The sequence below is a fragment of the Eucalyptus grandis genome, chromosome 2 (assembly GCF_016545825.1).
Source record: "Eucalyptus grandis isolate ANBG69807.140 chromosome 2, ASM1654582v1, whole genome shotgun sequence".
Classification (NCBI taxonomy): domain Eukaryota; kingdom Viridiplantae; phylum Streptophyta; class Magnoliopsida; order Myrtales; family Myrtaceae; genus Eucalyptus; species Eucalyptus grandis.
The window spans coordinates 39,870,023-39,883,177 of NC_052613.1; the positions used below are offsets into that span (position 1 = coordinate 39,870,023).

Consider the following 13,155-nt stretch of genomic DNA (forward strand, 5'->3'; position numbering starts at 1 on the left):
ATGATGTCCTATAAGATGGAATACGATCTTCTTGATGCCATATTTTACTATCACAATTTCTTTAAACTAGAGAGATAGTGCATTTTCGTTTGAGTGAATCTTCAACTCTTGTGTCCACAAACTCGTCGCTTTGGTGGCTAACATGCAGTCTCTATTCTGAGGTCGAGAAAGGGTTGTGCATGTAGGATAGCATATCTGACACAAATTTTGTTTTCATTTTTCCCTAACTTGTATCATAGGCCAATTTTCTAATAATAGAACCATGGCATTTTACAACACATTTTTAGTTTGAAGTTGATTATCTAGTGCAAAAAAGGGGGAGAATTTCCATACCATGATAGAATCCTCCGAAATATCCACACCCTCCATTGTAAATGTCACGCCCCGATCCTCAAGCGCGTGCCCATCCTTCAGTGGTCGATAAAATTTTGCGACTTCCCAAGATGAGTCACCGACCCTTTCATTTTATTACACATGCGAAAGCGAATAACAAATCCCCTGACAGTAACCATCTCAGGATAAAAAAGCAAGACATCACATTCAAAAACAAAACATGCTTATATAAACCAATTGAGTCATATACAAAAGTCTACCAACACAAGACTTCAAAAGTCCGACTCTCAAAACGAACTGTTCTATCTGACCTACACTTCAAATTTCCTCAACTCGACTCTAGGTCTTCCACCTTATGGTCTTGAAAAATGAAGCCCACGACGGGGTGAGATATAAATCTCAGTGAGTCCACTCGCTAAACCCCGATTATGAGGGTAATACGCTTAAGACGTCTTAATCACACAATCATATAATCACAGAAGCTTGCCTTGGCCTCAGTTCCTTCCTGCAGGTCAGCACAATTTATATATTCACCAGATCATTTTATTCAATCAAGTCATCAAGCCGATCAAAAACGGTTAATCGAACTAGTCGATTTCATGTCATCCAGACTACTTATAAGTCAAGACAATTAGTAATGGCTACCAACTCCAATCACATCAAATACTTGTCTCAATTATAATCGCGGCCACTCATGGGCACAACCTAGCTAAGGTGGTAAATCACAGCCCCAAAGGGCGCTACCTCTATCAGGTAGCTTTCTCAACTTAACCCACATTTTCACGCTCAATTTAGAGTGTCTCAAATCACATCTCCACCAATCACCCCACCTCAATCGATCATGCATTTCAGGTAACTACGGTCACACAAGCATGACCTAACCAATACACGGCGGATCCAAATGACATATAGCAGAATTATCCGTCACATAGCAGATCTATCCGTCACATAGCGGATCTATTCGTCACATAGCAGATTTAACTGACATACAGCAAATCTATCCAGCACATAGTGGATTTATCCATCACATAATTAAGTGCTGTCTCGCCCCATCGAGCATGGCAACGTCTACCTTAAGACGATTTTCCATCTGAAAGCATCGTTCACCCGACACATAGCGGATGGCGAATTCTCTTAACCAGCACACAATTATCAAGCCTAGGCTCTAGGCATGTCACAAACCAACCATACATCATTAATTATGCATAAACTAACAAACATTGCACCAATAACACCATGACCATGGCATAACTATTCGCGCCTCATCACGCATAATCCTCCAAGCATAACACAAAGTAACCATAGCACCAAATGCACAATTTCTAGCAAGTGAAGCATCAAGAACCATTACAAAATCATAACCGGCTTTAATCGGCATAATAGGCCCACTCGCACATCTCCAAGTTTAAATCCAGAAACTTACCTGAATGAACTCAGAAAATTCTCCAATTTGAGTATGTTATATAGGACACATAAAAAAAAAAAAAATTCATGCAGACACCTTAACCCATATTTTTCTAGATTTGGCTTAATAAATCGCTCAATCCAGCACCAAAAACTGGATCTATTTCCAAAAAGTCTGTTTTCCTAAATCAGTTTGGTTTGAGGTCCAAAACATGTCCATTTGATCTAAAATTTGATTATGTTAAACTAAAAGATGTGACAAACAAATTTTGTGAACAAATAATTTCGAAATTCGAACCCTAAGAGTTGATATAAACCCCTAGGATCTTGAAAGGTCACCAGTTCCAATGAAAACTGAGGTTCTATTTGAAAATGATGGAACTGATATCTCCTTGTTTTAGATCCCTAAAAATCTTAAGAAAAATATATGTTATAGCATATGATGTCTAACAAATTTCTCTAGAAGATATCAACCTCAAATTTGCAACCTATTTCGATCTACAAAAATGGAAAATAGCAAGGGTCCAGAACTCCGAATTGCAGAATTTCCACTGGATTCAACTAATCCATCATCAATTATACAAATCTCACTAATTAAGTTACACTAATCCATTCTAAGACTAATCTAACCATTCTAGCTTGTCACTAATCCATACGTAAGCTAATCTAAACAACACTTAAGCATAATTAACCTATTAAGTAAGGTTTAGTGAGCAAACTCACTTGTTTAGCGATCCGGCAAGTCCATAGCGACAATGACACGGAGGTGAGCGATAATCCTCCGAGCGGCAACACCAAGCGAGGCCATGAAGGGCTTGAAAATGGCCCACAAAGTCTGAAAACCCTTACTGGTTTTTGCTTTTGTTCTGGGTTGAACATCAAAGAAGAAACCAGCAGCTTCAATGGCGAAAACGGACTAATCGGAGCTCACGTGAGCAAATGGTTGGCAATTGGAGGCTCCCAAGGGTCAAGAGGGTCAAGAGGAACTTGTTGATGGTTGGGATGGGCAAAGTAAGGGTTGAAATGAGAGAGAAATGAAGAAAAACGCAAAATAGTGCAAGCGAGTAGTAGACCAGCGGACCAACGACCCACGGCTTGTGGTGGCCGGACAGGATAGACGGTAGCTCAATTCAAGGCATGTCCGGGCTCGTTGAATGGTCTGTCTCTCCTAGTCGCAGTGGTGGGTGAAGTGTAAGCTAATTCATTCGGGAAGGTAACTTTTAACTCAGATCTTCGACGAAAGGTCAGCTAGAGCAGAAGTTGGATGTGGAGGAACTAGGGGGAAAAAGAGGTCGATGGCCAAGGGGGATGGGTTGGCTTTTTTTTTTTTTTTTTTTTGTCCTCTTGAGCTTTTCTACCACCTTAGCAATGAAGAAAGGAGGAGGATGAAGAAAGAAGATGGATGATGGAGAGGGGGACAAGATTGGGTTGAAGGGGGCCACCAAGCCTCATCCTCATCTCTGTCCCCCAAGACCAAGTCCAACTTGGTTGCTATCTTCCATGGCCACAATTCTGCCACCAATCCCTTCTAGAAGACCTTTGAAATGGTCCAATAGTCATGGGTGGTGGGGGGCTACGAATTTCGCAAGTTTTCTCTCAAATTCTCTTCAATTCTCTCTTCAATCTCATCTTCTTGGTTCCCTTGACTAGTCCACCTTGCATGCTGTCATCCACAGCCCATTTTCAGCCAAAAATGCCTTCTTCTAGAAACTTGAAGTGGTCTAATTGTTGGGCCTAAGTGGGTGCTACGGATTTTGGTGGAGGTTGGTTCAATTGGACTTCAATTTCCTCTTAAATCAACTCAAATAGGTCTCTAAAAATCCAACCAACATAACAACAATCAAATTGGCATTTTTCCTCACCAATTGAACCCATTTGCCTCTCAATTGTGTGATCAAAATGGTCACTGACATTGTCTGGACAAAAACGGCTCTACCTCGACTTTTTCCCAAAAAAGTCTCAGTTTGCAAAAAAATCTTCGGAGATTGAGTCGACGTTCCTAAAATGACTTGTGATGTGACAGAATTTTGAATTTCTAAAATCAGATTCAAATTCATAGTTTATTTCAATCTAGCGCGATTTTAGCGTGACTTAGGCTACTAGGTAGTTTTCAGAAATTTTTAGTACAATTGACCCGTGGTCGATTTTCTTCAAGCCATAATGTACTACTTTGACATATTGACACCTCTCAATGGTCGTGAAAATCTCAAAATTTCAATTACGGGTACAAGGTACCCAAACTGATAGAAAATCGGTCTAGTGTCGATTGATGGAAATTTTGCAATCAGGTGGAATCATCCACACTTTAATCACACATCTTAGTTGAATCGACCTATCCCCGATCTCTTATCGATTTTGACAATGCTATAATGACCTTTGCAGATTAGCACGGTTGAGCAGTTGATTTCTAATTGAATCTTCAAGTCTATTGCATTAAAATCTCTTAATAACTTCCCCAAATAGTCTAGTTATCTCGTGAGTGGCTATCTCAAAGAAAGGCACTATAGGCGTGTCAATGAAAGGCCCAATTTATCCAATCGAAATCAGAACCTGAAAATCATTATGTCACAGTAAATGCTCCGATCTCCCTTAGTCCTCCTCTTGAACATCGCACTTCTAATGTCTCTAAAATTGATTATGTTTATGAGATTTCCTGCCTCAACAAAGACAATAAGATTTCAAAGACTCGTCTTCTGCTTATAAATTCGTATTTTACTTTTACTAGGCCATCCTCTTTTTCACCAATTTGCTCTATTAAGCATCTTATTAAGTATACTCCTAAAAAAGTTAAAGAATATGTCCAATCCTTGAAATTTGATCCTTATCCTATCCTAACTACTCAGCAGAAATACTTTGTTACCCTTCAAATCTCTTATGACTTTCCATGATAATGGATACAAGAAGGGTGTACGCACATTCATTTTGGTGCTATTAGACTTGCTTTGTCCTTTCATGAAAGGAAGGGGCTTCTCTATGATTGTTCAAATGACTTTCTCAGACACTCGCTTTTTGGGCTTCCATTGGTACCATTCATACCACCCTCAATGTAGGAATAATGTTTGTTATGTTGTTTCCCAATTCCAATATGGCTCTTTCGGATCCATGACTCCTCTTAACCCCTAAGGTTTAGCTATAGATTACTGGAGCACCTCAAACTCATTCTATTATTGCTATCTTGCATTACCAAGTGGTTTATTGGGTCCAAGATGCCTTGTTCATCTCGATGGATAATAACCAAACATCTTGTATCTATGTGCCCGGACAAATTCCTCGAGATCAATTAATTAAGTTACTTCTAGACATGTGGGTAACTGACTATGAAAAATCCCACAAAAACTCCGTACCTATCTAGTCCACAAAATTTAAGTTCACCAAGAAAAAAGATGGCACGGTTGTCATTAAATTTAGTAAGAAAAAAAAGAAGAAACCATTTTTTCTATCTTTCCTATTATTCTTATGATGCAACCCTATGTAGCTAATGTTCCAACTGATGATGGCCATCCAGATTCAAAATCCATGACTGAATCCTTTGACCAAGAGGGACATCCTATTCACTACTATAAAGACCTTTCTAAAAGACATTACTTTTGGGATCTTGATTGCCAATGTCCCTTTTGCACAAATACTTCGGATGAAGAAGAAGATGATAGGCCATATGGAAGAAAGAAAGGGTCAAAGATAAACTTTACCAGAGATACCTTGACGGAGACCCCATTGTTGGACCTCTTGGTGAAGATAGAGGTAAATATCAATTCATGGTCTCATATGGACCATCTTGTTCACACCTTCCTCCAAAAGTCCCCGAACCATGTGAACTTCCTCCACCTCCTCAGTCACCACCTAGAAAGAAACCCTTACCCTAAAGGCTAGTTGTCTCACCCTTCTATAAACCCATCCACGAATGGGTTAAAAAGAATTCCTTTCCTTTGGAAGTATCCAAAGAACCTTAGCCCTTATGTTCCCCAAATATAGAACCACCACCCGTCCTTCCTTCTATTTGTATGTTCCACCACTCTAAACTTTCCACCTTCGAAAAGATCTCATTCTAGTATCCCATTTCTGGAAGAATTTATAGATACTCACAATCGGTTTTATCATATCCCTAAGATTCCGAATCCCACGAATATTAACGACCATGGAAGAAAAAAGAAAGTTATGGCTGTTGAAGCTATCTTGAATTGGTAGTTAGAAAATGCTTTGGCCTAGAATAATGCTCTCAAGACAATTGGCACCAAGCTTTCAATTGTCCAAGCTCATCTTGATCAAGTTGACTAAAAGGTTGATCAAATAGCTTTGGTCACAAACAAATTGCTTGAAACATTCCAAAAGAAACTCCAATAAATGGAGTCTAGCAGATATGTTTCTCATAATTATTTGGAAGACCAGACAATTAAAATCAAAAAATCTAAGAGACAAATTAAGCCCTTGCAGGATAGAAAATTCATTCCTCCTCTAGATCCATTTTCCCAGCCTTGGTAAGCCATTCCAATGGAAGTGGGCCCCTCTAGACCTACATCAATTGCCTCAATTATTGATGAGGCTCTAAAAAAATATCAACGAGATATTATTACACTTTGAAATTGTATTAGGGAAATGGAAAAGCAAAGAAAGATCACTGAAGAAAAAAGACAACTCTTGAACCTTTTCTAGAACCTCCCTCTTCTCATATGGATTCAAATCCACTTGAACCTTTCCTACGAGATCAAGATAGATAAAAATACCAATTATTGCTGCATTTGACTTTGCCAAGCAAAATATCTCTAAGTCAGCCTCAGAATCGGATTCCTTTTCTTCCAAAAATACTTCAACCTTTGAGCCACAAACACTAGTATCCCATGCACCTGCTATTTCTATGGTGAATCTCCCTAAAGAGAAAAAGAATCAAATTCATCCGAGCCAGAATTAGTATGCCTTCATGACTCAAATCCTCAACAGAAGTTTTCGGCTTCAAAATACTACTTCACACTCGACGATATTCCATATTCTAAATGGCTAGATGGATTGCAAGAATTTCATGCTTGGCTCAACACTAAGGCACTTTTTGTTGAAAAATCAGTATGAAATACTAACCGAGTTCGTGAGCAGATTTATTGGAAGCTTAAAAGTTGGTGGAAAACTATTTCTGATTAGGATCGAATGATGTTTCTACTTCAAACAGATTCTCATTATATGATCTAGGTTATCCACCAATTCTTTATTGTCAAACCGAAAGATCTTCTTGAGCTTATAAGATGAGAATTTTTTTTATGAAAAAAAGTGCTGCTCTTTACAAAGAAAGCACCTTCATAAGCATTTCCAAGAAATTCTTAAACTATTCTATGCTCTTAGAGCTAATCCCCACCTGAAGCATGCATTTTTGCCTCTATTCCAAAATAGATTGGCCAAATTGTGGAAAGATTCATCCAAAATAAACAAAAGATTATTGCCAATATTCCTCTTGGAGAACTCGATGGGAGATACATCTTGCCCTTGATGGTCTCTGCATCAATAAGAAGGCTTTTAGAAATTATCTCAAAAGCAATAAGGAGCTTGATTGGGCTTGTCAAAAGCCTGAATTAAGAATCAAGTGTTTAAAGAAAGATTCTTTTGATGATCCTTCTTGTGGGGATCAATGCAATAAATAAAGACACTTCAAAAGATTCTCTTTGGGACATACAAAGAAAAGGCGCAAATGAAGATATTTGTGAAAAAGACGCTCTAGATGAAACTCTTCGAGAAGGCGTCGAAAATCGACAGGTGTTAAATTTGCGACAAGAAAGTTCATTTTACCAAGAATTGTGCAAAAGTTAAAGGAAGAAATTCCCATTTAATCTAGAAGATAGAGAAGCAAATTGGAGTATTACTCTAGGATGATGATATTGAGTTAGTCTTCTCCCTAGAAGATGAACCAACTAAGCATATTCTATGTGCTATCCATACGTGGTCACAAACTAGTGACATTGGAAGCTCGTCAGAAGAACCTAAAGAAAATGTATTCTTCTTCTTTAAACCTCCCACAATCTAAGATCTCTGTGTACACACTTCTTCTATCCTCCCATGTTTTCCCATTAAAATATACCCATCTAAGTATGACAAGTCTATTTCTCTAATGGCCCTCATAGATATTGGAGTCAGTGCTTCTATTCTTGATACAAAGATACTCCTAGAAAAATATTGGACGTCATACACTCAGTATTTTAACTTTGCCTCTAAAGATATCTTTGCTACAAGAGTACAAAGTAAACTCGTCACCGTGCAGTTCCTTCCCCAGTATTCTATTACTACCAAGATCCTTGACTCTAACTCACCAGACAAAAATATCATTATCACTTGAGATATCTTTACCCAAATTCCCAAACTTAAACATGTGCCGAATGGACTACAGTTCAAAAGGCAGTTCTAGGAATTTGTAGACATCCAAAGATTTTTCACCATTTAAATGAGTATTTTGGATCCAATCTTGTAAACCCTTCTTGGGGTATGTGCAGATTTTCACTCAGACTTTGTCAAAAAATGCTCTAACCCTTTGTGAAAAAATCCCGATTTCTTGATCAATCTTCCTTTCAAGAAAAACAAGGATGTTAATTCCACCAAAGCCAGCCACTCTGGAATGAATCTAGAACATTTGCTTTTAGCACAAAAGGAATGTTTGGATTTGCTGCATCAAAGGTTAATTGAGCCCTTTAAATTCTCACTGGGTTGTGAAGCATTTTATGTTAATAAGGGAGCAGAATAGAATAGAGGAAAGATGAGGCTAGTTATCAATTATCAGCCTCTTAATCAATTTTTATAAGATGATAGGTTTCCTCTACCACATCAGAATTTATTATTCTCTAGTCACCCAGGCAAAAGTATAATCCAAGTTTGATCTTAAAGCTGGCTTTTGACAGTTGGGAATTCATCTTAAAGATAGAAGCAAAACTAGGATTTGCATTCCGAATCATCATTTCTACTGGACAATGCTCCCTTTTGGCCTTAAAACAGCTCCTTCGCCGTTTTAGAAGGTTATGTGCAGAATTTTCAAGCTTATCCTAGCTAATGCTCAAATTTACATTGATGATATCCTCCTTTATAGTCTAGATGAGGATTCTCATTGCAAATTATTAGCCCAATTTGCAAACCTAGTGCGAATGTATGGCATTATGTTATCTCGAACGAAGATGATTATTGTCCAGAAAGAGATTGAATTTCTTAAGATGCATCTCAAAGATGAAACTTATTATCTTAGTCCTTATATTGCTAAGGAATTGCAAAGCTTTCCTAATGAAAACCTCTTCCACAAGCAGGTTCAACAATTCCTTCGGATTGTAAATTAAATTCGAGATTTTGTCTAAAAAATTACAAAGTTTGTAAGTCCACTACAACAAATGCTCGAAAAAGATGTTCTTCCGTGGGGACCATAGCAAATTAAGTGTGTACGCAGACTTAGGGAAATCCTGCAGTATTTCCCTTCTTTGCAAATCCCTTCCACAGAAAAAAAGAAAAAAAGTATTGTAGACAATGCCAGCGATGAATTTGGGCCGCTGTTCTTTTTGGAAAAAAATTGATGGGAAGCAACGAGTTTGTGGATACCAAAAACCCCAAACTCTGTCTATCGTGATACATTTGCCCTCTATTAGACTTCCGTCCAAAATCACCATTTAAAAGCTGACATGGATCCACCGTGGCACTTTTAGGGACAAATGACTCTAATGTGGTGCCACATAAGCACCAAATTGGAAAAAGAAAAGGAAAAAATAAAAAAATAAATAAGTTTGCACTATTCATCAAGGAAGAACAGTACTTTCTTGTCTAGAAAATGAGTGCCGCCATGGCCTCTCCAGCTTGAAGCTTGGCTTGTGTGACCTCGATCTTTGAAGCTCGCTGATGGTAGGAAGCCGCCATGGCCAAGCTTCGATGCTCACGGCCGCCATGACCGCTCTTCGCTCGAAACTTGGTCGGGGGTTTGACCTCGACCTTCAAAGCTCACGAGTAGTCGCAAGCCACCACGGCGGTCAAGCTTCGAAGCAAGTTGAAGGTCAAGCTTTGAAAGTCACAGGTGGTCACAAGTCGCCATGGCCAAGCTTCGAAGTTCATAGTTGCCATGACCACTCTAGCTTGAAGCTTGACCTCGACCTTCAAAGCTCGCGAGTGGTCACAACCTGCCAAGGCCAAGCTTCGAAGTAGCTTGAAGGTCGAGCTTCGAAGCTCGTGGGTGGTCACAAGCCTCCATGGTCAAACTCCGAAGCTTGCGGCCACCATGACCGCTCTATCTCGAAGTTTTGCTTAAGTATCTGACCTCAACCTTTGAAGCTCGTGGGTGGTTGCAAGTGGCCAATGTCAACCTTCGAAGCTCACGGCCCCATGGCCGCTCGTGCTCGAACATAAAAATGACAGAGTAATTGCAATTGCATTATGTACGTTTTTCTTCAGCACCTGGGTTGTCAGCTAAAAAACTTATGCCAACCCAACCCCTAGAAGGCACACTCCCAGTGTTCCTCTCAAATGGGTCAACAAGATCGAATTTTGCAGGGTCCTTATGTGGGTCAAAATTGCCAAATCCTTGTCCCACAACAAAGAATGTGAACCCATGCAAGTGAAGGGGATGGCTCTCAGCACCAAGAATGCTCGTGTCCTGCATGACAAGCTCAACACTGGTGTTAAAAGGCAAGAACACCAGTTTTGTTCCTTTGCCCACATTTGTGTTGTTGGGTGGGGTCCCAGTGAAGTTGAATATGGATTTTGGGTAGCTCGGAAAGTCCGTGCTGTAGACTCCGTTCGATTGACCAGTGCGGTGTGCTTGAAGGAGGGCAGTGGTCGGCATTGTGAAAGACACTGTTAACAGCAGCACTCAACATTGTCCCTTGTGGTCCTTGGCAAGTTTGGTTGCCTTGACATGGAATAGTTCCGAGACCGATTGTGAAGAAGAAGCTTTTGTCAACCTTCCGAGGGACATAGGCGGGAAATTGTGTGGTTGCTAGACTCCGGAGCTTCTTCGTGAAATTTGTCCCAAAGGCAGTGTCATTCAAAGAAGGGAGGGTCGGTTTATGGAGCGGATGTTGCTTAATTGAAGAACCGATGAGGATTGTTAAGGGGTGGTTTATATTTTAAAATGCCAGTGACGGTAGAGTCATCGAATGTACCGAGACGACTCCCGTAAGGCCTTGCAGTCATGAGGAAAGTGGCTTATGGGTAGTGGGGTTTTGTCTTGAGGACATTTGTGGTCTGTCCAGGGGCGATTAGGAGCGTCTCGGTCTCAAATGGTAACAGATAAATAGCATCAGCTTCGACCACAATGAGTGTGTGGTTTGCAACGCCAAAGAAGAGCTCATGATCAAGTGCAGCATTGATTAAGCGTAGAAGATAAGTCTTTTGTGGCTTCACTTTGAGCCTGGATGTGTCTGTAGGAATTAATTTAGTGAAATATTTATTTCATGAATCATGAATATACCTTCAGAGTTTCCATGGAAATGAGATTTTTAGGAAATATAATCCATAATGCAAGCCACGGTACCTTTGGCAGAGCAGTTATACAATGGTCTTGGAAGTCCATTGATGGCATAGGCATCGCAAGCATTAGGTCCTCCACTGGTTTGCAAGACTTGAATGATGAATACCTCAGGATCCAAATTAAACCATTCGCCTGAATGTTTGTACTCTTTGTTAAATTCTTGGTAATCAGGAAAGCCAATGTAAAACAACATTGAGCTTGAATCAATATAATCTCTAATGCATTCCCAAAGATGATGGGGACTTCTTTGTAAGGTTTGGTGAATGGATAAGAAGCATTATGTTTTAGAAGGATGGTCAGAGGACCGTAGAGAGTTGACCGTAGTTATGATATATGCACATGCCACCAAAGAGTGTCTCTTTGGCCTACAATGGTGTAGTTGTACACATAACTTTGGTCAGTTTGTATCGGGCATTGAGTCACATATGCAGAACCATCTACCCATCCTGACCGAAGTTGTCAAACTCCATACCTAATTTGTGGAGAAAACACATAAAAGGGAATCAATTCTCTTAGTTGAAGAGCAGCCTTGGACTAGACTATTAAGGTGCCTCTCTATTGACTACATTAATCAGCAATGGTTTGTGGGTTATCAACTCAATGCAATTTGTCATACCAGTGAATTGAGATGTTGTTTGGGACATGGTTAACCACTTCAATTAGAAGTCAATTGCCTTCCTTGACGATGACTTGTGGGCCTCAAAATTTCCCATTTATAGTGACTATACTTTTGGTGCAACATGAGCGCATTACAACACAACCTATCAAATACAATTTCATGTGTCTAGAAAGAAAAGATCGCAATAGGAATTGTCATCCTGCAAGTCCATGGACCTATCGTATACACTGTTCATGTGTAGAATACAATCTCATTTCAAAAATAGTTTCAAGGACGATATGTGCATAAATTGAACTTGTAATGTCTGGTCATGCCTTCATCGGTGACAAGAGCAGGATTGGGAAGCATGAGGCAAATAATGCGACGAGAAAGAATCCAGCGAGGGGACATGTGTCACGGGCCGATCGATTCTTTCTCGATCACTCCTCGTTCACTCAAAGGCTACTCGTTCGGCCTTAAGGTTTTACCCTTAAGCAGCCTTTCAACACTCGACTCACAAGGGACTTTGTAGAGAGAGAAACTTCTTAGAGAGAGAAGCTATGCTTTTCATATAACTTGTGAATGAGAATACAATGAGGGAGGACACCCATTTATATACAAGTATAAGGCAAACCCTATCCGTAGATCTCCCTTAGATCTAACGGTGGAGATTGCACCTCCCCATCTACCAACCACCGGTATTTATAGCCAACTACCAGCTACTCACATTTTTAACGTATGCGTACAAATACAGTATCGCCCGCCCCTAGGAGAATACTCTACATCTCGGGAACATAAGGCGAGGGTCAGAAGGTGTCACGCCCGACTTCTAGAAACCTCTTGGACATGCTAACTTTCGGGCCGTGACATTCTCCCCCACCTAATCAAGCGACGCCCTCGTCGCGTCTTCGGCGTGAAAGGCTTCGATCTCTATCTTGAATTGCCAAAGACTCTCCTCGGGCTTCCAACTGGCTTCACTCTCTGGAAGACCCTTCTATCCAATCAAATACTCGCGCTTGGCCGCACAATACCTCTTCCGTATGACTTGATCCGCCAAAATGCTTTCGACTTCTCGATCATACAAGGTCTTTGCCCTGAGCGGCACTCATTGTGACTCTCCTCGATCTGGGTCTTCCTCATCAACTTGGAAATGTTTGAGCATACTTACGTGGAACACCGAATGCACCTTCAGCTTTGGTGGTAGCTCCAGCTTGTATGCGACCTTCCTAACCCGTTGTAGCACTCGAAATGACCCCTCGTAGCGACGGATCAACCCCTTGTGCACGTCCTTGTATCGAAGAACCGCGTGTAGCTTGGCTTACACTTGGTCTCCAACTTGGAACTCCACGTG

The 13,155-nt window shown here is 40.3% G+C and overlaps 1 long non-coding RNA gene and 1 pseudogene across 1 annotated transcript; both read right to left on the minus strand.

The window, feature by feature from the left end:
* Positions 1–539: 539 nt before the first annotated feature.
* LOC120290341 lies at positions 540–3,102 on the minus strand. The gene is made up of 2 exons (XR_005548256.1): positions 2,461–3,102; positions 540–838 (listed from the first exon to the last, which is right to left on the minus strand). It is a non-coding gene; the product is annotated as an uncharacterized LOC120290341 (long non-coding RNA).
* Positions 3,103–4,280: 1,178 nt separating this feature from the next.
* LOC104428370 lies at positions 4,281–12,944 on the minus strand (annotated as a pseudogene).
* Positions 12,945–13,155: the final 211 nt, after the last annotated feature.